The sequence below is a fragment of the Phyllobates terribilis genome, unplaced genomic scaffold (assembly GCF_046119375.1).
Source record: "Phyllobates terribilis strain yellow unplaced genomic scaffold, ASM4611937v1 Scaffold_3__8_contigs__length_932513732, whole genome shotgun sequence".
Classification (NCBI taxonomy): domain Eukaryota; kingdom Metazoa; phylum Chordata; class Amphibia; order Anura; family Dendrobatidae; genus Phyllobates; species Phyllobates terribilis.
In genome coordinates this window covers 856,342,561-856,363,261 of record NW_027362763.1, presented here as the reverse complement: position 1 = coordinate 856,363,261, position 20,701 = coordinate 856,342,561, and the positions used below count along the sequence as shown (strand labels likewise).

The 20,701-nt window shown below is 53.9% G+C and overlaps 46 non-coding genes across 46 annotated transcripts; all 46 read right to left on the bottom strand.

The window, feature by feature from the left end:
• Window positions 1-155: 155 nt before the first annotated feature.
• LOC141260568 (U5 spliceosomal RNA) lies at window positions 156-271 on the bottom strand. Its single transcript, XR_012319312.1, has one exon. It is a non-coding gene; the product is annotated as a U5 spliceosomal RNA (small nuclear RNA).
• A 332-nt stretch (window positions 272-603) lies between these two features.
• On the bottom strand, window positions 604-719 carry LOC141260448 (U5 spliceosomal RNA). The gene has a single exon (XR_012319199.1). It is a non-coding gene; the product is annotated as a U5 spliceosomal RNA (small nuclear RNA).
• A 332-nt stretch (window positions 720-1,051) lies between these two features.
• On the bottom strand, window positions 1,052-1,167 carry LOC141259787 (U5 spliceosomal RNA). The gene has a single exon (XR_012318555.1). It is a non-coding gene; the product is annotated as a U5 spliceosomal RNA (small nuclear RNA).
• A 332-nt stretch (window positions 1,168-1,499) lies between these two features.
• LOC141260089 (U5 spliceosomal RNA) lies at window positions 1,500-1,615 on the bottom strand. Its single transcript, XR_012318849.1, has one exon. It is a non-coding gene; the product is annotated as a U5 spliceosomal RNA (small nuclear RNA).
• Window positions 1,616-1,947: 332 nt separating this feature from the next.
• Window positions 1,948-2,063, bottom strand: LOC141260301 (U5 spliceosomal RNA). Its single transcript, XR_012319058.1, has one exon. It is a non-coding gene; the product is annotated as a U5 spliceosomal RNA (small nuclear RNA).
• Window positions 2,064-2,395: 332 nt separating this feature from the next.
• On the bottom strand, window positions 2,396-2,511 carry LOC141260938 (U5 spliceosomal RNA). The gene has a single exon (XR_012319653.1). It is a non-coding gene; the product is annotated as a U5 spliceosomal RNA (small nuclear RNA).
• Window positions 2,512-2,842: 331 nt separating this feature from the next.
• Window positions 2,843-2,958, bottom strand: LOC141260233 (U5 spliceosomal RNA). The gene has a single exon (XR_012318991.1). It is a non-coding gene; the product is annotated as a U5 spliceosomal RNA (small nuclear RNA).
• A 332-nt stretch (window positions 2,959-3,290) lies between these two features.
• LOC141260366 (U5 spliceosomal RNA) lies at window positions 3,291-3,406 on the bottom strand. The gene has a single exon (XR_012319123.1). It is a non-coding gene; the product is annotated as a U5 spliceosomal RNA (small nuclear RNA).
• A 331-nt stretch (window positions 3,407-3,737) lies between these two features.
• On the bottom strand, window positions 3,738-3,853 carry LOC141259965 (U5 spliceosomal RNA). The gene has a single exon (XR_012318729.1). It is a non-coding gene; the product is annotated as a U5 spliceosomal RNA (small nuclear RNA).
• A 332-nt stretch (window positions 3,854-4,185) lies between these two features.
• LOC141259932 (U5 spliceosomal RNA) lies at window positions 4,186-4,301 on the bottom strand. The gene has a single exon (XR_012318697.1). It is a non-coding gene; the product is annotated as a U5 spliceosomal RNA (small nuclear RNA).
• Window positions 4,302-4,633: 332 nt separating this feature from the next.
• Window positions 4,634-4,749, bottom strand: LOC141260361 (U5 spliceosomal RNA). Its single transcript, XR_012319118.1, has one exon. It is a non-coding gene; the product is annotated as a U5 spliceosomal RNA (small nuclear RNA).
• A 332-nt stretch (window positions 4,750-5,081) lies between these two features.
• Window positions 5,082-5,197, bottom strand: LOC141260559 (U5 spliceosomal RNA). Its single transcript, XR_012319305.1, has one exon. It is a non-coding gene; the product is annotated as a U5 spliceosomal RNA (small nuclear RNA).
• Window positions 5,198-5,529: 332 nt separating this feature from the next.
• On the bottom strand, window positions 5,530-5,645 carry LOC141259931 (U5 spliceosomal RNA). Its single transcript, XR_012318696.1, has one exon. It is a non-coding gene; the product is annotated as a U5 spliceosomal RNA (small nuclear RNA).
• Window positions 5,646-5,977: 332 nt separating this feature from the next.
• On the bottom strand, window positions 5,978-6,093 carry LOC141260134 (U5 spliceosomal RNA). Its single transcript, XR_012318893.1, has one exon. It is a non-coding gene; the product is annotated as a U5 spliceosomal RNA (small nuclear RNA).
• Window positions 6,094-6,425: 332 nt separating this feature from the next.
• On the bottom strand, window positions 6,426-6,541 carry LOC141260510 (U5 spliceosomal RNA). Its single transcript, XR_012319259.1, has one exon. It is a non-coding gene; the product is annotated as a U5 spliceosomal RNA (small nuclear RNA).
• A 332-nt stretch (window positions 6,542-6,873) lies between these two features.
• Window positions 6,874-6,988, bottom strand: LOC141260563 (U5 spliceosomal RNA). The gene has a single exon (XR_012319309.1). It is a non-coding gene; the product is annotated as a U5 spliceosomal RNA (small nuclear RNA).
• A 332-nt stretch (window positions 6,989-7,320) lies between these two features.
• LOC141260575 (U5 spliceosomal RNA) lies at window positions 7,321-7,436 on the bottom strand. The gene has a single exon (XR_012319319.1). It is a non-coding gene; the product is annotated as a U5 spliceosomal RNA (small nuclear RNA).
• Window positions 7,437-7,768: 332 nt separating this feature from the next.
• LOC141260298 (U5 spliceosomal RNA) lies at window positions 7,769-7,884 on the bottom strand. The gene has a single exon (XR_012319055.1). It is a non-coding gene; the product is annotated as a U5 spliceosomal RNA (small nuclear RNA).
• Window positions 7,885-8,216: 332 nt separating this feature from the next.
• LOC141260927 (U5 spliceosomal RNA) lies at window positions 8,217-8,332 on the bottom strand. Its single transcript, XR_012319642.1, has one exon. It is a non-coding gene; the product is annotated as a U5 spliceosomal RNA (small nuclear RNA).
• Window positions 8,333-8,664: 332 nt separating this feature from the next.
• On the bottom strand, window positions 8,665-8,780 carry LOC141260573 (U5 spliceosomal RNA). Its single transcript, XR_012319317.1, has one exon. It is a non-coding gene; the product is annotated as a U5 spliceosomal RNA (small nuclear RNA).
• A 332-nt stretch (window positions 8,781-9,112) lies between these two features.
• On the bottom strand, window positions 9,113-9,228 carry LOC141259930 (U5 spliceosomal RNA). The gene has a single exon (XR_012318695.1). It is a non-coding gene; the product is annotated as a U5 spliceosomal RNA (small nuclear RNA).
• A 332-nt stretch (window positions 9,229-9,560) lies between these two features.
• On the bottom strand, window positions 9,561-9,676 carry LOC141259790 (U5 spliceosomal RNA). The gene has a single exon (XR_012318558.1). It is a non-coding gene; the product is annotated as a U5 spliceosomal RNA (small nuclear RNA).
• A 333-nt stretch (window positions 9,677-10,009) lies between these two features.
• On the bottom strand, window positions 10,010-10,125 carry LOC141260434 (U5 spliceosomal RNA). The gene has a single exon (XR_012319186.1). It is a non-coding gene; the product is annotated as a U5 spliceosomal RNA (small nuclear RNA).
• A 332-nt stretch (window positions 10,126-10,457) lies between these two features.
• Window positions 10,458-10,573, bottom strand: LOC141259878 (U5 spliceosomal RNA). The gene has a single exon (XR_012318646.1). It is a non-coding gene; the product is annotated as a U5 spliceosomal RNA (small nuclear RNA).
• Window positions 10,574-10,905: 332 nt separating this feature from the next.
• Window positions 10,906-11,021, bottom strand: LOC141259786 (U5 spliceosomal RNA). Its single transcript, XR_012318554.1, has one exon. It is a non-coding gene; the product is annotated as a U5 spliceosomal RNA (small nuclear RNA).
• Window positions 11,022-11,353: 332 nt separating this feature from the next.
• Window positions 11,354-11,469, bottom strand: LOC141260076 (U5 spliceosomal RNA). Its single transcript, XR_012318837.1, has one exon. It is a non-coding gene; the product is annotated as a U5 spliceosomal RNA (small nuclear RNA).
• Window positions 11,470-11,801: 332 nt separating this feature from the next.
• On the bottom strand, window positions 11,802-11,917 carry LOC141260300 (U5 spliceosomal RNA). Its single transcript, XR_012319057.1, has one exon. It is a non-coding gene; the product is annotated as a U5 spliceosomal RNA (small nuclear RNA).
• Window positions 11,918-12,249: 332 nt separating this feature from the next.
• Window positions 12,250-12,365, bottom strand: LOC141260915 (U5 spliceosomal RNA). Its single transcript, XR_012319631.1, has one exon. It is a non-coding gene; the product is annotated as a U5 spliceosomal RNA (small nuclear RNA).
• A 331-nt stretch (window positions 12,366-12,696) lies between these two features.
• Window positions 12,697-12,812, bottom strand: LOC141259909 (U5 spliceosomal RNA). The gene has a single exon (XR_012318676.1). It is a non-coding gene; the product is annotated as a U5 spliceosomal RNA (small nuclear RNA).
• A 332-nt stretch (window positions 12,813-13,144) lies between these two features.
• On the bottom strand, window positions 13,145-13,260 carry LOC141260365 (U5 spliceosomal RNA). Its single transcript, XR_012319122.1, has one exon. It is a non-coding gene; the product is annotated as a U5 spliceosomal RNA (small nuclear RNA).
• Window positions 13,261-13,591: 331 nt separating this feature from the next.
• On the bottom strand, window positions 13,592-13,707 carry LOC141259964 (U5 spliceosomal RNA). Its single transcript, XR_012318728.1, has one exon. It is a non-coding gene; the product is annotated as a U5 spliceosomal RNA (small nuclear RNA).
• Window positions 13,708-14,039: 332 nt separating this feature from the next.
• On the bottom strand, window positions 14,040-14,155 carry LOC141259929 (U5 spliceosomal RNA). Its single transcript, XR_012318694.1, has one exon. It is a non-coding gene; the product is annotated as a U5 spliceosomal RNA (small nuclear RNA).
• Window positions 14,156-14,487: 332 nt separating this feature from the next.
• Window positions 14,488-14,603, bottom strand: LOC141260360 (U5 spliceosomal RNA). The gene has a single exon (XR_012319117.1). It is a non-coding gene; the product is annotated as a U5 spliceosomal RNA (small nuclear RNA).
• A 332-nt stretch (window positions 14,604-14,935) lies between these two features.
• On the bottom strand, window positions 14,936-15,051 carry LOC141260558 (U5 spliceosomal RNA). The gene has a single exon (XR_012319304.1). It is a non-coding gene; the product is annotated as a U5 spliceosomal RNA (small nuclear RNA).
• Window positions 15,052-15,383: 332 nt separating this feature from the next.
• LOC141259926 (U5 spliceosomal RNA) lies at window positions 15,384-15,499 on the bottom strand. Its single transcript, XR_012318692.1, has one exon. It is a non-coding gene; the product is annotated as a U5 spliceosomal RNA (small nuclear RNA).
• A 332-nt stretch (window positions 15,500-15,831) lies between these two features.
• Window positions 15,832-15,947, bottom strand: LOC141260133 (U5 spliceosomal RNA). Its single transcript, XR_012318892.1, has one exon. It is a non-coding gene; the product is annotated as a U5 spliceosomal RNA (small nuclear RNA).
• Window positions 15,948-16,279: 332 nt separating this feature from the next.
• Window positions 16,280-16,395, bottom strand: LOC141260509 (U5 spliceosomal RNA). Its single transcript, XR_012319258.1, has one exon. It is a non-coding gene; the product is annotated as a U5 spliceosomal RNA (small nuclear RNA).
• Window positions 16,396-16,727: 332 nt separating this feature from the next.
• On the bottom strand, window positions 16,728-16,842 carry LOC141260562 (U5 spliceosomal RNA). Its single transcript, XR_012319308.1, has one exon. It is a non-coding gene; the product is annotated as a U5 spliceosomal RNA (small nuclear RNA).
• A 332-nt stretch (window positions 16,843-17,174) lies between these two features.
• Window positions 17,175-17,290, bottom strand: LOC141260570 (U5 spliceosomal RNA). Its single transcript, XR_012319314.1, has one exon. It is a non-coding gene; the product is annotated as a U5 spliceosomal RNA (small nuclear RNA).
• Window positions 17,291-17,622: 332 nt separating this feature from the next.
• On the bottom strand, window positions 17,623-17,738 carry LOC141260387 (U5 spliceosomal RNA). The gene has a single exon (XR_012319142.1). It is a non-coding gene; the product is annotated as a U5 spliceosomal RNA (small nuclear RNA).
• Window positions 17,739-18,070: 332 nt separating this feature from the next.
• On the bottom strand, window positions 18,071-18,186 carry LOC141260903 (U5 spliceosomal RNA). Its single transcript, XR_012319620.1, has one exon. It is a non-coding gene; the product is annotated as a U5 spliceosomal RNA (small nuclear RNA).
• A 332-nt stretch (window positions 18,187-18,518) lies between these two features.
• Window positions 18,519-18,634, bottom strand: LOC141260571 (U5 spliceosomal RNA). Its single transcript, XR_012319315.1, has one exon. It is a non-coding gene; the product is annotated as a U5 spliceosomal RNA (small nuclear RNA).
• Window positions 18,635-18,966: 332 nt separating this feature from the next.
• LOC141259925 (U5 spliceosomal RNA) lies at window positions 18,967-19,082 on the bottom strand. Its single transcript, XR_012318691.1, has one exon. It is a non-coding gene; the product is annotated as a U5 spliceosomal RNA (small nuclear RNA).
• Window positions 19,083-19,414: 332 nt separating this feature from the next.
• On the bottom strand, window positions 19,415-19,530 carry LOC141259789 (U5 spliceosomal RNA). Its single transcript, XR_012318557.1, has one exon. It is a non-coding gene; the product is annotated as a U5 spliceosomal RNA (small nuclear RNA).
• A 333-nt stretch (window positions 19,531-19,863) lies between these two features.
• Window positions 19,864-19,979, bottom strand: LOC141260432 (U5 spliceosomal RNA). The gene has a single exon (XR_012319184.1). It is a non-coding gene; the product is annotated as a U5 spliceosomal RNA (small nuclear RNA).
• Window positions 19,980-20,311: 332 nt separating this feature from the next.
• LOC141259877 (U5 spliceosomal RNA) lies at window positions 20,312-20,427 on the bottom strand. Its single transcript, XR_012318645.1, has one exon. It is a non-coding gene; the product is annotated as a U5 spliceosomal RNA (small nuclear RNA).
• Between the last annotated feature and the right edge of the window lie 274 nt (window positions 20,428-20,701).

The following is a 20,701-nucleotide window of genomic DNA, read 5'->3' as shown; positions in this document are numbered from 1 at the left end:
GTTGCCAGAGCGCCACTTACACTTCCCGCTCCCTGGAAGGGGGCCGTCCATGACCACAATATTCAAATGAGGGCCATCTCCCAACCAACCACAGGAGTCAGTCTCCCACTGAAAGCCCACCCCCCACTCATTCTGTTGTTCAACCAAATGAAGGAAGCCCCAGCAAGCTGGAGTATGCAAAAATTGCCACAAAACTCAGTTTTGCTTCTCTCCACAGAAATCCTTAGTAAAAGGCGAAAGATTTTTACATTCTGAAGAGAAGCCAGAGTATACTGGGCAAGGGCCTCCTCCCGACCTACCGCCATGGCCGCAGCCCTCCCTTGGCCCAGGGAGACCACCAAGAAGAGGGTGCGGCCTTTGGGGATGGAAAAACAAAAAGGGCAACACACAGCCAGCCGGGCGACAGCCCATCATCTTCCATAGGCTGCTACATGTTCTGGTCCATCCTGCTGCCAGAGCGTCACTTACACTTCCCGCTCCCCGGAAGGGGGCCGTCCATGGCCACAATATTCAAATGAGGGCCACCTCCCAACCAACCACAGGAGTCAGTCTCCCACTGAAAGCCCACCCCCCACTCATTCTGTTGTTCAACCAAATGAAGAAAGCCCCAGCAAGCTGGAGCATGCAAAAATTGCCACAAAACTCAGTTTTGCTCCTCTCCACAGAAATCTTTAGTAAAAGGCGAAAGATTTTTACATTCTGAAGAGAAGCCAGAGAATACTGGACAAGGGCCTCCTCCCGACCTACCGCCATGGCCGCAGCCCTCCCTTGGCCCAGGGAGACCACCTAGAAGAGGGTGCGGCCTTTGGTGATGGAAAAACAAAAAGGGCAACACACAGCCAGCCGGGCGACAGCCCATCATCTTCCATAGGCTGCTCCATGTTCTGGTCCATCCTGCTGCCAGAGCGTCACTTACACTTCCCGCTCCCCGGAAGGGGGCCGTCCATGGCCACAATATTCAAATGAGGGCCACCTCCCAACCAACCACAGGAGTCAGTCTCCCACTGAAAGCCCACCCCCCACTCATTCTGTTTTTCAACCAAATGAAGGAAGCCCCAACAAGCTGGAGCAAGCAAAAATTGCCACAAAACTCAGTTTTGCTCCTCTCCACGGAAATCTTTAGTAAAAGGCGAAAGATTTTTACGTTTTGAAGAGAAGCCAGAGTACACTGGGCAAGGGCCTCCTCCCAACCTACCGCCATGGCCGCAGCCCTCCCTTGGCCCAGGGAGACCAACTAGAAGAGGCTGCGGCATTTGGGGATGGAAAAACAAAAAGGGCAACACACAGCCAGCCGGTCGACAGCCCATCATCTTCCATAGGCTGCTCCATGTTCTGGTCCATCCTGCTGCCAGAGCGTCACTTACACTTCCCGCTCCCCAGAAGGGGGCCGTCCATGGCCACAATATTTAAATGAAGGCCACCTCACAACCAAGCACAGGAGTCACTCTCCCACTGAAAGCCCACCCCCCACTCATTCTGTTGTTGAACCAAATGTAGAAAGCCCCAGCAAGCTGGAGCATGCAAAAATTGCCACAAAACTCAGTTTTGCTCCTCTCCACGGAAATCTTTAGTAAAAGGCGAAAGATTTTTACGTTCTGAAGAGAAGCCAGAGTATACTGGGCAAGGGCCTCCGCCCGTCCTACCGCCATGGCCGCAGCCCTCCCTTGGCCCAGGGAGACCACCTAGAAGAGGGTGCGGCCTTTGGGGATGGAAAAACAAAAAGGGCAACACACAGCCAGCCGGGTGACAGCCCATCATCTTCCATAGGCTGCTCCATGTTCTGGTCCATCCTGCTGCCAGAGCGTCACTCACACTTCCCGCTCCCCGGAAGGGGGCCGTCCATGGCCACAATATTCAAATGAGGGCCACCTCCCAACCAACCACAGGAGTCAGTCTCCCACTGAAAGCCCACCCCCCACTCATTCTGTTGTTCAACCAAATGAAGAAAGCCCCAGCAAGCTGGAGCATGCAAAAATTGCCACAAAACTCAGTTTTGCTCCTCTCCATGGAAATCTTTAGTAAAAGGCGAAAGATTTTTACATTCTGAAGAGAAGCCAGAGTATACTGGGCAAGGGCCTCCTCCCGACCTACCGCCATGGCCGCAGCCCTCCCTTGGCCCAGGGAGACCACCTAGAAGAGGGTGCGGCCTTTGGGGATGGAAAAACAAAAAGGGCAACACACAGCCAGCCGGGCGACAGCCCATCATCTTCCATAGGCTGCTCCATGTTCTGGTCCACCCTGCTGCCAGAGCGTCACTTACACTTCCCGCTCCCCAGAAGGGGGCTGTCCATGGCCACAATATTCAAATGAGGGCCACCTCACAACCAAGCACAGGAGTCACTCTCCCACTGAAAGCCCACCCCCCACTCATTCTGTTGTTGAACCAAATGTAGAAAGCCCCAACAAGCTGGAGCATGCAAAAATTGCCACAAAACTCAGTTTTGCTCCTCTCCACGGAAATCTTTAGTAAAAGGCGAAAGATTTTTACGTTCTGAAGAGAAGCCAGAGTATACTGGGCAAGGGCCTCCTCCCGACCTACCGCCATGGCCGCAGCCCTCCCTTGGCCCAGGGAGACCAACTGGAAGAGGCTGCGGCCTTTGGGGATGGAAAAACAAAAAGGGCAACACACAGCCAGCCGGGCGACAGCCCATCATCTTCCATAGGCTGCTCCATGTTCTAGTCCATCGTGCTGCCAGAGCGTCACTTACAGTTCCCGCTCCCCAGAAGGGGACCGTCCATGGCCACAATATTCAAATGAGTGCCACCTCACAACCAAGCACAGGAGTCACTCTCCCACTGAAAGCCCACCCCCCACTCATTCTTTGTTGAACCATATAAAGGAAGCCCCAGCAAGCTGGAGCATGCAAAAATTGCCACAAAACTCAGTTTTGCTCCTCTCCACGGAAATCTTTAGTAAAAGGCAAAAAATTTTTACTTTCTGAAGAGAAGCCTGAGTATACTGGGCAAGGGCCTCCTCCCGACCTACCGCCGTGGCCTCAGCCCTCCCTTGGCCCAGGGAGACCACCTAGAAGAGGCTGCGGCCTTTGGGGATGGAAAAACAAAAAGGGCAACACACAGCCAGCCGGGCGACAGCCCATCATCTTCCATAGGCTGCTCCATGTTCTGGTCCATCCTGCTGCCAGAGCGTCACTTACACTTCCCGCTCCCCGGAAGGGGGCCGTCCATGGCCACAATATTCAAATGAGGGCCACCTCCCAACCAACCACAGGAGTCAGTCTCCCACTGAAAGCCCACCCCCCACTCATTCTGTTGTTCAACCAAATGAAGGAAGCCCCAGCAAGCTTGAGCATGTAAAAATTGCCACAAAACTCAGTTTTACTCCTCTCCACGGAAATCTTTAGTAAAAGGCAAAAGATTTTTACGTTCTGAAGAGAAGCCAGAGTATACTGGGCAAGGGCCTCCTCCCGACCTACTGCCATGGCCGCAGCCCTCCCTTGGCCCAGGGAGACCACCTAGAAGAGGATGCGGCCTTTGGGGATGGAAAAACAAAAAGGGCAACACACAGCCAGCCGGGCGACAGCCCATCATCTTCCATAGGCTGCTCCATGTTCTGGTCCATCCTGCTGCCAGAGCGTCACTTACAGTTCCCGCTCCCCAGAAGGGGGCCGTCCATGGCCACAATATTCAAATGAGTGCCACCTCACAACCAAGCACAGGAGTCAGTCTCCCACTGAAAGCCCACCCCCCACTCATTCTTTGTTGAACCAAATAAAGGAAGCCCCAGCAAGCTGGAGCATGCAAAAATTGCCACAAAACTCAGTTTTGCTCCTCTCCACGGAAATCTTTAGTAAAAGGCGAAAAATTTTTACGTTCTGAAGAGAAGCCTGAGTGTACTGGGCAAGGGCCTCCTCCCGACCTACCACCATGGCCGCAGCCCTCCCTTAGCCCAGGGAGACCACCTAGAAGAGGCTGCGGCCTTTGGGGATGGAAAAACAAAAAGGGCAACACACAGCCAGCCGGGCGACAGCCCATCATCTTCCATAGGCTGCTCCATGTTCTGGTCCATCCTGCTGCCAGAGCGTCACTTACACTTCCCGCTCCCCAGAAGGGGGCCGTCCATGGCCACAATATTCAAATGAGAGCCACCTCACAACCAACCACAGGAGTCAGTCTCCCACTGAAAGCCCACCCCCAACTCATTCTGTTGTTAAACCAAATGAAGGAAGCCCCAGCAAGCTGGAGCATGCAAAAATTGCCACAAAACTCAGTTTTGTTCCTCTCCACGGAAATCTTTAGTAAAAGGCGAAAGATTTTTACGTTCTGAAGAGAAGCCAGAGTATACTGGGCAAGGGCCTCCTCCCGACCTACCGCCATGGCCGCAGCCCTCCCTTGGCCCACGGAGACCACCTAGAAGAGGGTGCGGCCTTTGGGGATGGAAAAACAAAAAGGGCAACACACAGCCAGCCGGGCGACAGCCCATCATCTTCCATAGGCTGCTCCATGTTCTGGTCCATCCTGCTGCCAGAGCGTCACTTACACTTCCCGCTCCCCGGAAGGGGGCCGTCCATGGCCACAATATTCAAATGAGGGCCACCTCTCAACCAACCACAGGAGTCAGTCTCCCACTGAAAGCCCACCCCCCACTCATTCTGTTGTTCAACCAAATGAAGGAAGCCCCAGCAAGCTTGAGCATGTAAAAATTGCCACAAAACTCAGTTTTACTCCTCTCCACGGAAATCTTTAGTAAAAGGCGAAAGATTTTTACGTTCTGAAGAGAAGCCAGAGTATACTGGGCAAGGGCCTCCTCCCGACCTACTGCCATGGCCGCAGCCCTCCCTTGGCCCAGGGAGACCACCTAGAAGAGGATGCGGCCTTTGGGGATGGAAAAACAAAAAGGGCAACACACAGCCAGCCGGGCGACAGCCCATCATCTTCCATAGGCTGCTCCATGTTCTGGTCCATCCTACTGCCAGAGCGTCACTTACACTTCCCGCTCCCCAGAAGGGGGCCGTCCATGGCCACAATATTCAAATGAGGGCCACCTCCCAACCAACCACAGGATTCAGTCTCCCATTGAAAGCCCACCCCCCACTCATTCTGTTGTTCAACCAAATGAAGGAAGCCCCAGCAAGCTGGAGCATGCAAAAATTGCCACAAAACTCAGTTTTGCTCCTCTCCACGGAAATCTTTAGTAAAAGGCGAAACATTTTAACGTTCTGAAGTGAAGCTAGAGTATACTGGGCAAGGGCCTCCTCCCGACCTACCACCATGGCCGCAGCCCTCCCTTAGCCCAGGGAGACCACCTAGAAGAGGCTGCGGCCTTTGGGGATGGAAAAACAAAAAGGGCAACACACAGCCAGCCGGGCGACAGCCCATCATCTTCCATAGGCTGCTCCATGTTCTGGTCCATCCTGCTGCCAGAGCGTCACTTACACTTCCCGCTCCCCAGAAGGGGGCCGTCCATGGCCACAATATTCAAATGAGAGCCACCTCACAACCAACCACAGGAGTCAGTCTCCCACTGAAAGCCCACCCCCAACTCATTCTGTTGTTCAACCAAATGAAGGAAGCCCCAGCAAGCTGGAGCATGCAAAAATTGCCACAAAACTCAGTTTTGTTCCTCTCCACGGAAATCTTTAGTAAAAGGCGAAAGATTTTTACGTTCTGAAGAGAAGCCAGAGTATACTGGGCAAGGGCCTCCTCCCGACCTACCGCCATGGCCGCAGCCCTCCCTTGGCCCACGGAGACCACCTAGAAGAGGGTGCGGCCTTTGGGGATGGAAAAACAAAAAGGGCAACACACAGCCAGCCGGGCGACAGACCATCATCTTCCATAGGCTGCAACATGTTCTGGTCCATCCTGCTGCCAGAGCGTCACTTACACTTCCCGCTCCCCAGAAGGGGGCTGTCCATGGCCACAATATTCAAATGAGGGCCACCTCACAACCAAGCACAGGAGTCACTCTCCCACTGAAAGCCCACCCCCCACTCATTCTGTTGTTGAACCAAATGTAGAAAGCCCCAACAAGCTGGAGCATGCAAAAATTGCCACAAAACTCAGTTTTGCTCCTCTCCACGGAAATCTTTAGTAAAAGGAGAAAGATTTTTACGTTCTGAAGAGAAGCCAGAGTATACTGGGCAAGGGCCTCCTCCCGACCTACCGCCATGGCCGCAGCCCTCCCTTGGCCCAGGGAGACCACCTCGAAGAGGGTGCGGCCTTTGGGGATGGAAAAACAAAAAGGGCAACACACAGCCAGCCGGGCGACAGCCCATCATCTTCCATAGGCTGCTCCATGTTCTGGTCCATCCTGCTGCCAGAGCGTCACTCACACTGCCCGCTCCCCGGAAGGGGGCCGTCCACGGCCACAATATACAAATGAGGGCCACCTCCCAACCAACCACAGGAGTCAGTCTCCCACTGAAAGCCCACCCCCCACTCATTCTGTTGTTCAACCAAATGAAGAAAGCCCCAGCAAGCTGGAGCATGCAAAAATTGCCACAAAACTCAGTTTTGCTCCTCTCCACGGAAATCTTTAGTAAAAGGCGAAAGATTTTTACATTCTGAAGACAAGCCAGAGAATACTGGGCAAGGGCCTCCTCCCGACCTACCGCCATGGCCGCAGCCCTCCCTTGGCCCAGGGAGACCACCTAGAAGAGGGTGCGGCCTTTGGTGATGGAAAAACAAAAAGGGCAACACACAGCCAGCCGGGCGACAGCCCATCATCTTCCATAGGCTGCTCCATGTTCTGGTCCATCCTGCTGCCAGAGCGTCACTTACACTTCCCGCTCCCCGGAAGGGGGCCGTCCATGGCCACAATATTCAAATGAGGGCCACCTCCCAACCAACCACAGGAGTCAGTCTCCCACTGAAAGCCCACCCCCCACTCATTCTGTTTTTCAACCAAATGAAGGAAGCCCCAGCAAGCTGGGGCATGCAAAAATTGCCACAAAACTCAGTTTTGCTCCTCTCCACGGAAATCTTTAGTAAAAGGCGAACGATTTTTACGTTCTAAAGAGAAGCCAAATTACACTGGGCAAGGGCCTCCTCCCAACCTACCGCCATGGCCGCAGCCCTCCCTTGGCCCAGGGAGACCAACTGGAAGAGGCTGCGGCCTTTGGGGATGGAAAAACAAAAAGGGCAACACACAGCCAGCCGGGCGACAGCCCATCATCTTCCATAGGCTGCTCCATGTTCTAGTCCATCGTGCTGCCAGAGCGTCACTTACAGTTCCCGCTCCCCAGAAGGGGACCGTCCATGGCCACAATATTCAAATGAGTGCCACCTCACAACCAAGCACAGGAGTCACTCTCCCACTGAAAGCCCACCCCCCACTCATTCTTTGTTGAACCGTATAAAGGAAGCCCCAGCAAGCTGGAGCATGCAAAAATTGCCACAAAACTCAGTTTAGCTCCTCTCCACGGAAATCTTTAGTAAAAAGCGAAAAATTTTAACGTTCTGAAGTGAAGCTAGAGTGTACTGGGCAAGGGCCTCCTCCCGACCTACCACCATGGCCGCAGCCCTCCCTTAGCCCAGGGAGACCACCTAGAAGAGGCTGCGGCCTTTGGGGATGGAAAAACAAAAAGGGCAACACACAGCCAGCCGGGCAACAGCCCATCATCTTCCATAGGCTGCTCCATGTTCTGGTCCATCCTGCTGCCAGAGCGTCACTTACACTTCCCGCTCCCCAGAAGGGGGCCGTCCATGGCCACAATATTCAAATGAGAGCCACCTCACAACCAACCACAGGAGTCAGTCTCCCACTGAAAGCCCACCCCCAACTCATTCTGTTGTTCAACCAAATGAAGGAAGCCCCAGCAAGCTGGAGCATGCAAAAATTGCCACAAAACTCAGTTTTGTTCCTTTCCACGGAAATCTTTAGTAAAAGGCGAAAGATTTTTACGTTCTGAAGAGAAGCCAGAGTATACTGGGCAAGGGCCTCCTCCCGACCTACCGCCATGGCCGCAGCCCTCCCTTGGCCCACGGAGACCACCTAGAAGAGGGTGCGGCCTTTGGGGATGGAAAAACAAAAAGGGCAACACACAGCCAGCCGGGCGACAGACCATCATCTTCCATAGGCTGCAACATGTTCTGGTCCATCCTGCTGCCAGAGCGTCACTTACACTTCCCGCTCCCCAGAAGGGGGCTGTCCATGGCCACAATATTCAAATGAGGGCCACCTCACAACCAAGCACAGGAGTCACTCTCCCACTGAAAGCCCACCCCCCACTCATTCTGTTGTTGAACCAAATGTAGAAAGCCCCAACAAGCTGGAGCATGCAAAAATTGCCACAAAACTCAGTTTTGCTCCTCTCCACGGAAATCTTTAGTAAAAGGCGAAAGATTTTTACGTTCTGAAGAGAAGCCAGAGTATACTGGGCAAGGGCCTCCTCCCGACCTACCGCCATGGCCGCAGCCCTCCCTTGGCCCAGGGAGACCACCTCGAAGAGGGTGCGGCCTTTGGGGATGGAAAAACAAAAAGGGCAACACACAGCCAGCCGGGCGACAGCCCATCATCTTCCATAGGCTGCTCCATGTTCTGGTCCATCCTGCTGCCAGAGCGTCACTCACACTGCCCGCTCCCCGGAAGGGGGCCGTCCACAGCCACAATATACAAATGAGAGCCACCTCCCAACCAACCACAGGAGTCAGTCTCCCACTGAAAGCCCACCCCCCACTCATTCTGTTGTTCAACCAAATGAAGAAAGCCCCAGCAAGCTGGAGCATGCAAAAATTGCCACAAAACTCAGTTTTGCTCCTCTCCACGAAAATCTTTAGTAAAAGGCGAAAGATTTTTACATTCTGAAGACAAGCCAGAGAATACTGGGCAAGGGCCTCCTCCCGACCTACCGCCATGGCCGCAGCCCTCCCTTGGCCCAGGGAGACCACCTAGAAGAGGGTGCGGCCTTTGGTGATGGAAAAACAAAAAGGGCAACACACAGCCAGCCGGGCGACAGACCATCATCTTCCATAGGCTGCAACATGTTCTGGTCCATCCTGCTGCCAGAGCGTCACTTACACTTCCCGCTCCCCAGAAGGGGGCCGTCCATGGCCACAATATTCAAATGAGAGCCACCTCACAACCAACCACAGGAGTCAGTCTCCCACTGAAAGCCCACCCCCAACTCATTCTGTTGTTCAACCAAATGAAAGAAGCCCCAGCAAGCTGGAGCATGCAAAAATTGCCACAAAACTCAGTTTTGTTCCTCTCCACGGAAATCTTTAGTAAAAGGCGAAAGATTTTTACGTTCTGAAGAGAAGCCAGAGTATACTGGGCAAGGGCCTCCTCCCGACCTACCGCCATGGCCGCAGCCCTCCCTTGGCCCACGGAGACCACCTAGAAGAGGGTGCGGCCTTTGGGGATGGAAAAACAAAAAGGGCAACACACAGCCAGCCGGGCGACAGACCATCATCTTCCATAGGCTGCAACATGTTCTGGTCCATCCTGCTGCCAGAGCGTCACTTACACTTCCCGCTCCCCAGAAGGGGGCCGTCCATGACCACAATATTCAAATGAGGGCCACCTCACAACCAACCACAGGAGTCAGTCTCCCACTGAAAGCCCACCCCCCACTCATGCTGTTGATCAACCAAATGAAGCAAGCCCCAGCAAGCTGGAGCATGCAAAAATTGCCACAAAACTCAGTTTTGCTCCTCTCCACGGAAATCTTTAGTAAAAGGCGAAAGATTTTTACATTCTGAAGAGAAGCCAGAGTATACTGGGCAAGGGCCTCCTCCCGACCTACCGCCATGGCCGCAGCCCTCCCTTGGCCCAGGGAGACCACCTAGAAGAGGGTGCGGCCTTTGGGGATGGAAAAACAAAAAGGGCAACACACAGCCAGCCGGGCGACAGCCCATCATCTTCCATAGGCTGCTCCATGTTCTGGTCCATCCTGCTGCCAGAGCGTCACTTACACTTCCCGCTCCCCGGAAGGGGGCCGTCCATGGCCACAATATTCAAATGAGGGCCATCTCCCAACCAACCACAGGAGTCAGTCTCCCACTGAAAGCCCACACCCCCACTCATTCTGTTGTTCAACCAAATGAAGGAAGCCCCAGCAAGCTGGAGCATGCAAAAATTGCCACAAAACTCAGTTTTGCTCCTCTCCCCGGAAATCTTTAGTAAAAGGCGAAAGATTTTTACATTCTGAAGAGAAGCCAGAGAATACTGGACAAGGGCCTCCTCCCGACCTACCGCCATGGCCGCAGCCCTCCCTTGGCCCAGGGAGACCACCTAGAAGAGGGTGCGGCCTTTGGTGATGGAAAAACAAAAAGGGCAACACACAGCCAGCCGGGCGACAGACCATCATCTTCCATAGGCTGCTCCATGTTTTGGTCCATCCTGCTGCCAGAGCGTCACTTACACTTCCCGCTCCCCGGAAGGGGGCCGTCCATGGCCACAATATTCAAATGCGGGCCACCTCCCAACCAACCACAGGAGTCAGTCTCCCACTGAAAGCCCACCCCCCACTCATTCTGTTTTTCAACCAAATGAAGGAAGCCCCAGCAAGCTGGAGCATGCAAAAATTGCCACAAAACTCAGTTTTGCTCCTCTCCACGGAAATCTTTAGTAAAAGGCGAAAGATTTTTACGTTCTAAAGAGAAGCCAGAGTACACTGGGCAAGGGCCTCCTCCCAACCTACCGCCATGGCCGCAGCCCTCCCTTGGCCCAGGGAGACCAACTAGAAGAGGCTGCGGCCTTTGGGGATGGAAAAACAAAAAGGGCAACACACAGCCAGCCGGGCGACAGCCCATCATCTTCCATAGGCTGCTCCATGTTCTGGTCCATCCTGCTGCCAGAGCGTCACTTACACTTCCCGCTCCCCAGAAGGGGGCCGTCCATGGCCACAATATTCAAATGAGGGCCACCTCCCAACCAACCACAGGAGTCAGTCTCCCACTGAAAGCCCACCCCCCACTCATTCTGTTTTTCAACCAAATGAAGGAAGCCCCAACAAGCTGGAGCAAGCAAAAATTGCCACAAAACTCAGTTTTGCTCCTCTCCACGGAAATCTTTAGTAAAAGGCGAAAGATTTTTACGTTTTGAAGAGAAGCCAGAGTACACTGGGCAAGGGCCTCCTCCCAACCTACCGCCATGGCCGCAGCCCTCCCTTGGCCCAGGGAGACCAACTAGAAGAGGCTGCGGCATTTGGGGATGGAAAAACAAAAAGGGCAACACACAGCCAGCCGGTCGACAGCCCATCATCTTCCATAGGCTGCTCCATGTTCTGGTCCATCCTGCTGCCAGAGCGTCACTTACACTTCCCGCTCCCCAGAAGGGGGCCGTCCATGGCCACAATATTTAAATGAAGGCCACCTCACAACCAAGCACAGGAGTCACTCTCCCACTGAAAGCCCACCCCCCACTCATTCTGTTGTTGAACCAAATGTAGAAAGCCCCAGCAAGCTGGAGCATGCAAAAATTGCCACAAAACTCAGTTTTGCTCCTCTCCACGGAAATCTTTAGTAAAAGGCGAAAGATTTTTACGTTCTGAAGAGAAGCCAGAGTATACTGGGCAAGGGCCTCCGCCCGTCCTACCGCCATGGCCGCAGCCCTCCCTTGGCCCAGGGAGACCACCTAGAAGAGGGTGCGGCCTTTGGGGATGGAAAAACAAAAAGGGCAACACACAGCCAGCCGGGTGACAGCCCATCATCTTCCATAGGCTGCTCCATGTTCTGGTCCATCCTGCTGCCAGAGCGTCACTCACACTTCCCGCTCCCCGGAAGGGGGCCGTCCATGGCCACAATATTCAAATGAGGGCCACCTCCCAACGAACCACAGGAGTCAGTCTCCCACTGAAAGCCCACCCCCCACTCATTCTGTTGTTCAACCAAATGAAGAAAGCCCCAGCAAGCTGGAGCATGCAAAAATTGCCACAAAACTCAGTTTTGCTCCTCTCCATGGAAATCTTTAGTAAAAGGCGAAAGATTTTTACATTCTGAAGAGAAGCCAGAGTATACTGGGCAAGGGCCTCCTCCCGACCTACCGCCATGGCCGCAGCCCTCCCTTGGCCCAGGGAGACCACCTAGAAGAGGGTGCGGCCTTTGGGGATGGAAAAACAAAAAGGGCAACACACAGCCAGCCGGGCGACAGCCCATCATCTTCCATAGGCTGCTCCATGTTCTGGTCCACCCTGCTGCCAGAGCGTCACTTACACTTCCCGCTCCCCAGAAGGGGGCTGTCCATGGCCACAATATTCAAATGAGGGCCACCTCACAACCAAGCACAGGAGTCACTCTCCCACTGAAAGCCCACCCCCCACTCATTCTGTTGTTGAACCAAATGTAGAAAGCCCCAACAAGCTGGAGCATGCAAAAATTGCCACAAAACTCAGTTTTGCTCCTCTCCACGGAAATCTTTAGTAAAAGGCGAAAGATTTTTACGTTCTGAAGAGAAGCCAGAGTATACTGGGCAAGGGCCTCCTCCCGACCTACCGCCATGGCCGCAGCCCTCCCTTGGCCCAGGGAGACCAACTGGAAGAGGCTGCGGCCTTTGGGGATGGAAAAACAAAAAGGGCAACACACAGCCAGCCGGGCGACAGCCCATCATCTTCCATAGGCTGCTCCATGTTCTAGTCCATCGTGCTGCCAGAGCGTCACTTACAGTTCCCGCTCCCCAGAAGGGGACCGTCCATGGCCACAATATTCAAATGAGTGCCACCTCACAACCAAGCACAGGAGTCACTCTCCCACTGAAAGCCCACCCCCCACTCATTCTTTGTTGAACCATATAAAGGAAGCCCCAGCAAGCTGGAGCATGCAAAAATTGCCACAAAACTCAGTTTTGCTCCTCTCCACGGAAATCTTTAGTAAAAGGCAAAAAATTTTTACGTTCTGAAGAGAAGCCTGAGTATACTGGGCAAGGGCCTCCTCCCGACCTACCGCCGTGGCCTCAGCCCTCCCTTGGCCCAGGGAGACCACCTAGAAGAGGCTGCGGCCTTTGGGGATGGAAAAACAAAAAGGGCAACACACAGCCAGCCGGGCGACAGCCCATCATCTTCCATAGGCTGCTCCATGTTCTGGTCCATCCTGCTGCCAGAGCGTCACTTACACTTCCCGCTCCCCGGAAGGGGGCCGTCCATGGCCACAATATTCAAATGAGGGCCACCTCCCAACCAACCACAGGAGTCAGTCTCCCACTGAAAGCCCACCCCCCACTCATTCTGTTGTTCAACCAAATGAAGGAAGCCCCAGCAAGCTTGAGCATGTAAAAATTGCCACAAAACTCAGTTTTACTCCTCTCCACGGAAATCTTTAGTAAAAGGCAAAAGATTTTTACGTTCTGAAGAGAAGCCAGAGTATACTGGGCAAGGGCCTCGTCCCGACCTACTGCCATGGCCGCAGCCCTCCCTTGGCCCAGGGAGACCACCTAGAAGAGGATGCGGCCTTTGGGGATGGAAAAACAAAAAGGGCAACACACAGCCAGCCGGGCGACAGCCCATCATCTTCCATAGGCTGCTCCATGTTCTGGTCCATCCTGCTGCCAGAGCGTCACTTACAGTTCCCGCTCCCCAGAAGGGGGCCGTCCATGGCCACAATATTCAAATGAGTGCCACCTCACAACCAAGCACAGGAGTCAGTCTCCCACTGAAAGCCCACCCCCCACTCATTCTTTGTTGAACCAAATAAAGGAAGCCCCAGCAAGCTGGAGCATGCAAAAATTGCCACAAAACTCAGTTTTGCTCCTCTCCACGGAAATCTTTAGTAAAAGGCGAAAAATTTTTACGTTCTGAAGAGAAGCCTGAGTGTACTGGGCAAGGGCCTCCTCCCGACCTACCACCATGGCCGCAGCCCTCCCTTAGCCCAGGGAGACCACCTAGAAGAGGCTGCGGCCTTTGGGGATGGAAAAACAAAAAGGGCAACACACAGCCAGCCGGGCGACAGCCCATCATCTTCCATAGGCTGCTCCATGTTCTGGTCCATCCTGCTGCCAGAGCGTCACTTACACTTCCCGCTCCCCAGAAGGGGGCCGTCCATGGCCACAATATTCAAATGAGAGCCACCTCACAACCAACCACAGGAGTCAGTCTCCCACTGAAAGCCCACCCCCAACTCATTCTGTTGTTAAACCAAATGAAGGAAGCCCCAGCAAGCTGGAGCATGCAAAAATTGCCACAAAACTCAGTTTTGTTCCTCTCCACGGAAATCTTTAGTAAAAGGCGAAAGATTTTTACGTTCTGAAGAGAAGCCAGAGTATACTGGGCAAGGGCCTCCTCCCGACCTACCGCCATGGCCGCAGCCCTCCCTTGGCCCACGGAGACCACCTAGAAGAGGGTGCGGCCTTTGGGGATGGAAAAACAAAAAGGGCAACACACAGCCAGCCGGGCGACAGCCCATCATCTTCCATAGGCTGCTCCATGTTCTGGTCCATCCTGCTGCCAGAGCGTCACTTACACTTCCCGCTCCCCGGAAGGGGGCCGTCCATGGCCACAATATTCAAATGAGGGCCACCTCTCAACCAACCACAGGAGTCAGTCTCCCACTGAAAGCCCACCCCCCACTCATTCTGTTGTTCAACCAAATGAAGGAAGCCCCAGCAAGCTTGAGCATGTAAAAATTGCCACAAAACTCAGTTTTACTCCTCTCCACGGAAATCTTTAGTAAAAGGCGAAAGATTTTTACGTTCTGAAGAGAAGCCAGAGTATACTGGGCAAGGGCCTCCTCCCGACCTACTGCCATGGCCGCAGCCCTCCCTTGGCCCAGGGAGACCACCTAGAAGAGGATGCGGCCTTTGGGGATGGAAAAACAAAAAGGGCAACACACAGCCAGCCGGGCGACAGCCCATCATCTTCCATAGGCTGCTCCATGTTCTGGTCCATCCTACTGCCAGAGCGTCACTTACACTTCCCGCTCCCCAGAAGGGGGCCGTCCATGGCCACAATATTCAAATGAGGGCCACCTCCCAACCAACCACAGGATTCAGTCTCCCATTGAAAGCCCACCCCCCACTCATTCTGTTGTTCAACCAAATGAAGGAAGCCCCAGCAAGCTGGAGCATGCAAAAATTGCCACAAAACTCAGTTTTGCTCCTCTCCACGGAAATCTTTAGTAAAAGGCGAAACATTTTAACGTTCTGAAGTGAAGCTAGAGTATACTGGGCAAGGGCCTCCTCCCGACCTACCACCATGGCCGCAGCCCTCCCTTAGCCCAGGGAGACCACCTAGAAGAGGCTGCGGCCTTTGGGGATGGAAAAACAAAAAGGGCAACACACAGCCAGCCGGGCGACAGCCCATCATCTTCCATAGGCTGCTCCATGTTCTGGTCCATCCTGCTGCCAGAGCGTCACTTACACTTCCCGCTCCCCAGAAGGGGGCCGTCCATGGCCACAATATTCAAATGAGAGCCACCTCACAACCAACCACAGGAGTCAGTCTCCCACTGAAAGCCCACCCCCAACTCATTCTGTTGTTCAACCAAATGAAGGAAGCCCCAGCAAGCTGGAGCATGCAAAAATTGCCACAAAACTCAGTTTTGTTCCTCTCCACGGAAATCTTTAGTAAAAGGCGAAAGATTTTTACGTTCTGAAGAGAAGCCAGAGTATACTGGGCAAGGGCCTCCTCCCGACCTACCGCCATGGCCGCAGCCCTCCCTTGGCCCACGGAGACCACCTAGAAGAGGGTGCGGCCTTTGGGGATGGAAAAACAAAAAGGGCAACACACAGCCAGCCGGGCGACAGACCATCATCTTCCATAGGCTGCAACATGTTCTGGTCCATCCTGCTGCCAGAGCGTCACTTACACTTCCCGCTCCCCAGAAGGGGGCTGTCCATGGCCACAATATTCAAATGAGGGCCACCTCACAACCAAGCACAGGAGTCACTCTCCCACTGAAAGCCCACCCCCCACTCATTCTGTTGTTGAACCAAATGTAGAAAGCCCCAACAAGCTGGAGCATGCAAAAATTGCCACAAAACTCAGTTTTGCTCCTCTCCACGGAAATCTTTAGTAAAAGGAGAAAGATTTTTACGTTCTGAAGAGAAGCCAGAGTATACTGGGCAAGGGCCTCCTCCCGACCTACCGCCATGGCCGCAGCCCTCCCTTGGCCCAGGGAGACCACCTCGAAGAGGGTGCGGCCTTTGGGGATGGAAAAACAAAAAGGGCAACACACAGCCAGCCGGGCGACAGCCCATCATCTTCCATAGGCTGCTCCATGTTCTGGTCCATCCTGCTGCCAGAGCGTCACTCACACTGCCCGCTCCCCGGAAGGGGGCCGTCCACGGCCACAATATACAAATGAGGGCCACCTCCCAACCAACCACAGGAGTCAGTCTCCCACTGAAAGCCCACCCCCCACTCATTCTGTTGTTCAACCAAATGAAGAAAGCCCCAGCAAGCTGGAGCATGCAAAAATTGCCACAAAACTCAGTTTTGCTCCTCTCCACGGAAATCTTTAGTAAAAGGCGAAAGATTTTTACATTCTGAAGACAAGCCAGAGAATACTGGGCAAGGGCCTCCTCCCGACCTACCGCCATGGCCGCAGCCCTCCCTTGGCCCAGGGAGACCACCTAGAAGAGGGTGCGGCCTTTGGTGATGGAAAAACAAAAAGGGCAACACACAGCCAGCCGGGCGACAGCCCATCATCTTCCATAGGCTGCTCCATGTTCTGGTCCATCCTGCTGCCAGAGCGTCACTTACACTTCCCGCTCCCCGGAAGGGGGCCGTCCATGGCCACAATATTCAAATGAGGGCCACCTCCCAACCAACCACAGGAGTCAGTCTCCCACTGAAAGCCCACCCCCCACTCATTCTGTTTTTCAACCAAATGAAGGAAGCCCCAGCAAGCTGGGGCATGCAAAAATTGCCACAAAACTCAGTTTTGCTCCTCTCCACGGAAATCTTTAGTAAAAGGCGAACGATTTTTACGTTCTAAAGAGAAGCCAAATTACACTGGGCAAGGGCCTCCTCCCAACCTACCGCCATGGCCGCAGCCCTCCCTTGGCCCAGGGAGACCAACTGGAAGAGGCTGCGGCCTTTGGGGATGGAAAAACAAAAAGGGCAACACACAGCCAGCCGGGCGACAGACCATCATCTTCCATAGGCTGCTCCATGTTCTAGTCCATCGTGCTGCCAGAGCGTCACTTACAGTTCCCGCTCCCCAGAAGGGGACCGTCCATGGCCACAATATTCAAATGAGTGCCACCTCACAACCAAGCACAGGAGTCACTCTCCCACTGAAAGCCCACCCCCCACTCATTCTTTGTTGAACCGTATAAAGGAAGCCCCAGCAAGCTGGAGCATGCAAAAATTGCCACAAAACTCAGTTTAGCTCCTCTCCACGGAAATCTTTAGTAAAAAGCGAAAAATTTTAACGTTCTGAAGTGAAGCTAGAGTATACTGGGCAAGGGCCTCCTCCCGACCTACCACCATGGCCGCAGCCCTCCCTTAGCCCAGGGAGACCACCTAGAAGAGGCTGCGGCCTTTGGGGATGGAAAAACAAAAAGGGCAACACACAGCCAGCCGGGCGACAGCCCATCATCTTCCATAGGCTGCTCCATGTTCTGGTCCATCCTGCTGCCAGAGCGTCACTTACACTTCCCGCTCCCCAGAAGGGGGCCGTCCATGGCCACAATATTCAAATGAGAGCCACCTCACAACCAACCACAGGAGTCAGTCTCCCACTGAAAGCCCACCCCCAACTCATTCTGTTGTTCAACCAAATGAAGGAAGCCCCAGCAAGCTGGAGCATGCAAAAATTGCCACAAAACTCAGTTTTGTTCCTCTCCACGGAAATCTTTAATAAAAGGCGAAAGATTTTTACGTTCTGAAGAGAAGCCAGAGTATACTGGGCAAGGGCCTCCTCCCGACCTACCGCCATGGCCGCAGCCCTCCCTTGGCCCACGGAGACCACCTAGAAGAGGGTGCGGCCTTTGGGGATGGAAAAACAAAAAGGGCAACACACAGCCAGCCGGGCGACAGACCATCATCTTCCATAGGCTGCAACATGTTCTGGTCCATCCTGCTGCCAGAGCGTCACTTACACTTCCCGCTCCCCAGAAGGGGGCTGTCCATGGCCACAATATTCAAATGAGGGCCACCTCACAACCAAGCACAGGAGTCACTCTCCCACTGAAAGCCCACCCCCCACTCATTCTGTTGTTGAACCAAATGTAGAAAGCCCCAACAAGCTGGAGCATGCAAAAATTGCCACAAAACTCAGTTTTGCTCCTCTCCACGGAAATCTTTAGTAAAAGGCGAAAGATTTTTACGTTCTGAAGAGAAGCCAGAGTATACTGGGCAAGGGCCTCCTCCCGACCTACCGCCATGGCCGCAGCCCTCCCTTGGCCCAGGGAGACCACCTCGAAGAGGGTGCGGCCTTTGGGGATGGAAAAACAAAAAGGGCAACACACAGCCAGCCGGGCGACAGCCCATCATCTTCCATAGGCTGCTCCATGTTCTGGTCCATCCTGCTGCCAGAGCGTCACTCACACTGCCCGCTCCCCGGAAGGGGGCCGTCCACAGCCACAATATACAAATGAGAGCCACCTCCCAACCAACCACAGGAGTCAGTCTCCCACTGAAAGCCCACCCCCCACTCATTCTGTTGTTCAACCAAATGAAGAAAGCCCCAGCAAGCTGGAGCATGCAAAAATTGCCACAAAACTCAGTTTTGCTCCTCTCCACGAAAATCTTTAGTAAAAGGCGAAAGATTTTTACATTCTGAAGACAAGCCAGAGAATACTGGGCAAGGGCCTCCTCCCGACCTACCGCCATGGCCGCAGCCCTCCCTTGGCCCAGGGAGACCACCTAGAAGAGGGTGCGGCCTTTGGTGATGGAAAAACAAAAAGGGCAACACACAGCCAGCCGGGCGACAGACCATCATCTTCCATAGGCTGCAACATGTTCTGGTCCATCCTGCTGCCAGAGCGTCACTTACACTTCCCGCTCCCCAGAAGGGGGCCGTCCATGGCCACAATATTCAAATGAGAGCCACCTCACAACCAACCACAGGAGTCAGTCTCCCACTGAAAGCCCACCCCCAACTCATTCTGTTGTTCAACCAAATGAAAGAAGCCCCAGCAAGCTGGAGCATGCAAAAATTGCCACAAAACTCAGTTTTGTTCCTCTCCACGGAAATCTTTAGTAAAAGGCGAAAGATTTTTACGTTCTGAAGAGAAGCCAGAGTATACTGGGCAAGGGCCTCCTCCCGACCTACCGCCATGGCCGCAGCCCTCCCTTGGCCCACGGAGACCACCTAGAAGAGGGTGCGGCCTTTGGGGATGGAAAAACAAAAAGGGCAACACACAGCCAGCCGGGCGACAGACCATCATCTTCCATAGGCTGCAACATGTTCTGGTCCATCCTGCTGCCAGAGCGTCACTTACACTTCCCGCTCCCCAGAAGGGGGCCGTCCATGACCACAATATTCAAATGAGGGCCACCTCACAACCAACCACAGGAGTCAGTCTCCCACTGAAAGCCCACCCCCCACTCATGCTGTTGATCAACCAAATGAAGCAAGCCCCAGCAAGCTGGAGCATGCAAAAATTGCCACAAAACTCAGTTTTGCTCCTCTCCACGGAAATCTTTAGTAAAAGGCGAAAGATTTTTACATTCTGAAGAGAAGCCAGAGTATACTGGGCAAGGGCCTCCTCCCGACCTACCGCCATGGCCGCAGCCCTCCCTTGGCCCAGGGAGACCACCTAGAAGAGGGTGCGGCCTTTGGGGATGGAAAAACAAAAAGGGCAACACACAGCCAGCCGGGCGACAGCCCATCATCTTCCATAGGCTGCTCCATGTTCTGGTCCATCCTGCTGCCAGAGCGTCACTTACACTTCCCGCTCCCCGGAAGGGGGCCGTCCATGGCCACAATATTCAAATGAGGGCCATCTCCCAACCAACCACAGGAGTCAGTCTCCCACTGAAAGCCCACACCCCCACTCATTCTGTTGTTCAACCAAATGAAGGAAGCCCCAGCAAGCTGGAGCATGCAAAAATTGCCACAAAACTCAGTTTTGCTCCTCTCCCCGGAAATCTTTAGTAAAAGGCGAAAGATTTTTACATTCTGAAGAGAAGCCAGAGAATACTGGACAAGGGCCTCCTCCCGACCTACCGCCATGGCCGCAGCCCTCCCTTGGCCCAGGGAGACCACCTAGAAGAGGGTGCGGCCTTTGGTGATGGAAAAACAAAAAGGGCAACACACAGCCAGCCGGGCGACAGACCATCATCTTCCATAGGCTGCTCCATGTTTTGGTCCATCCTGCTGCCAGAGCGTCACTTACACTTCCCGCTCCCCGGAAGGGGGCCGTCCATGGCCACAATATTCAAATGCGGGCCACCTCCCAACCAACCACAGGAGTCAGTCTCCCACTGAAAGCCCACCCCCCACTCATTCTGTTTTTCAACCAAATGAAGGAAGCCCCAGCAAGCTGGAGCATGCAAAAATTGCCACAAAACTCAGTTTTGCTCCTCTCCACGGAAATCTTTAGTAAAAGGCGAAAGATTTTTACGTTCTAAAGAGAAGCCAGAGTACACTGGGCAAGGGCCTCCTCCCAACCTACCGCCATGGCCGCAGCCCTCCCTTGGCCCAGGGAGACCAACTAGAAGAGGCTGCGGCCTTTGGGGATGGAAAAACAAAAAGGGCAACACACAGCCAGCCGGGCGACAGCCCATCATCTTCCATAGGCTGCTCCATGTTCTGGTCCATCCTGCTGCCAGAGCGTCACTTACACTTCCCGCTCCCCAGAAGGGGGCCGTCCATGGCCACAATATTCAAATGAGTGCCACCTCACAACCAAGCACAGGAG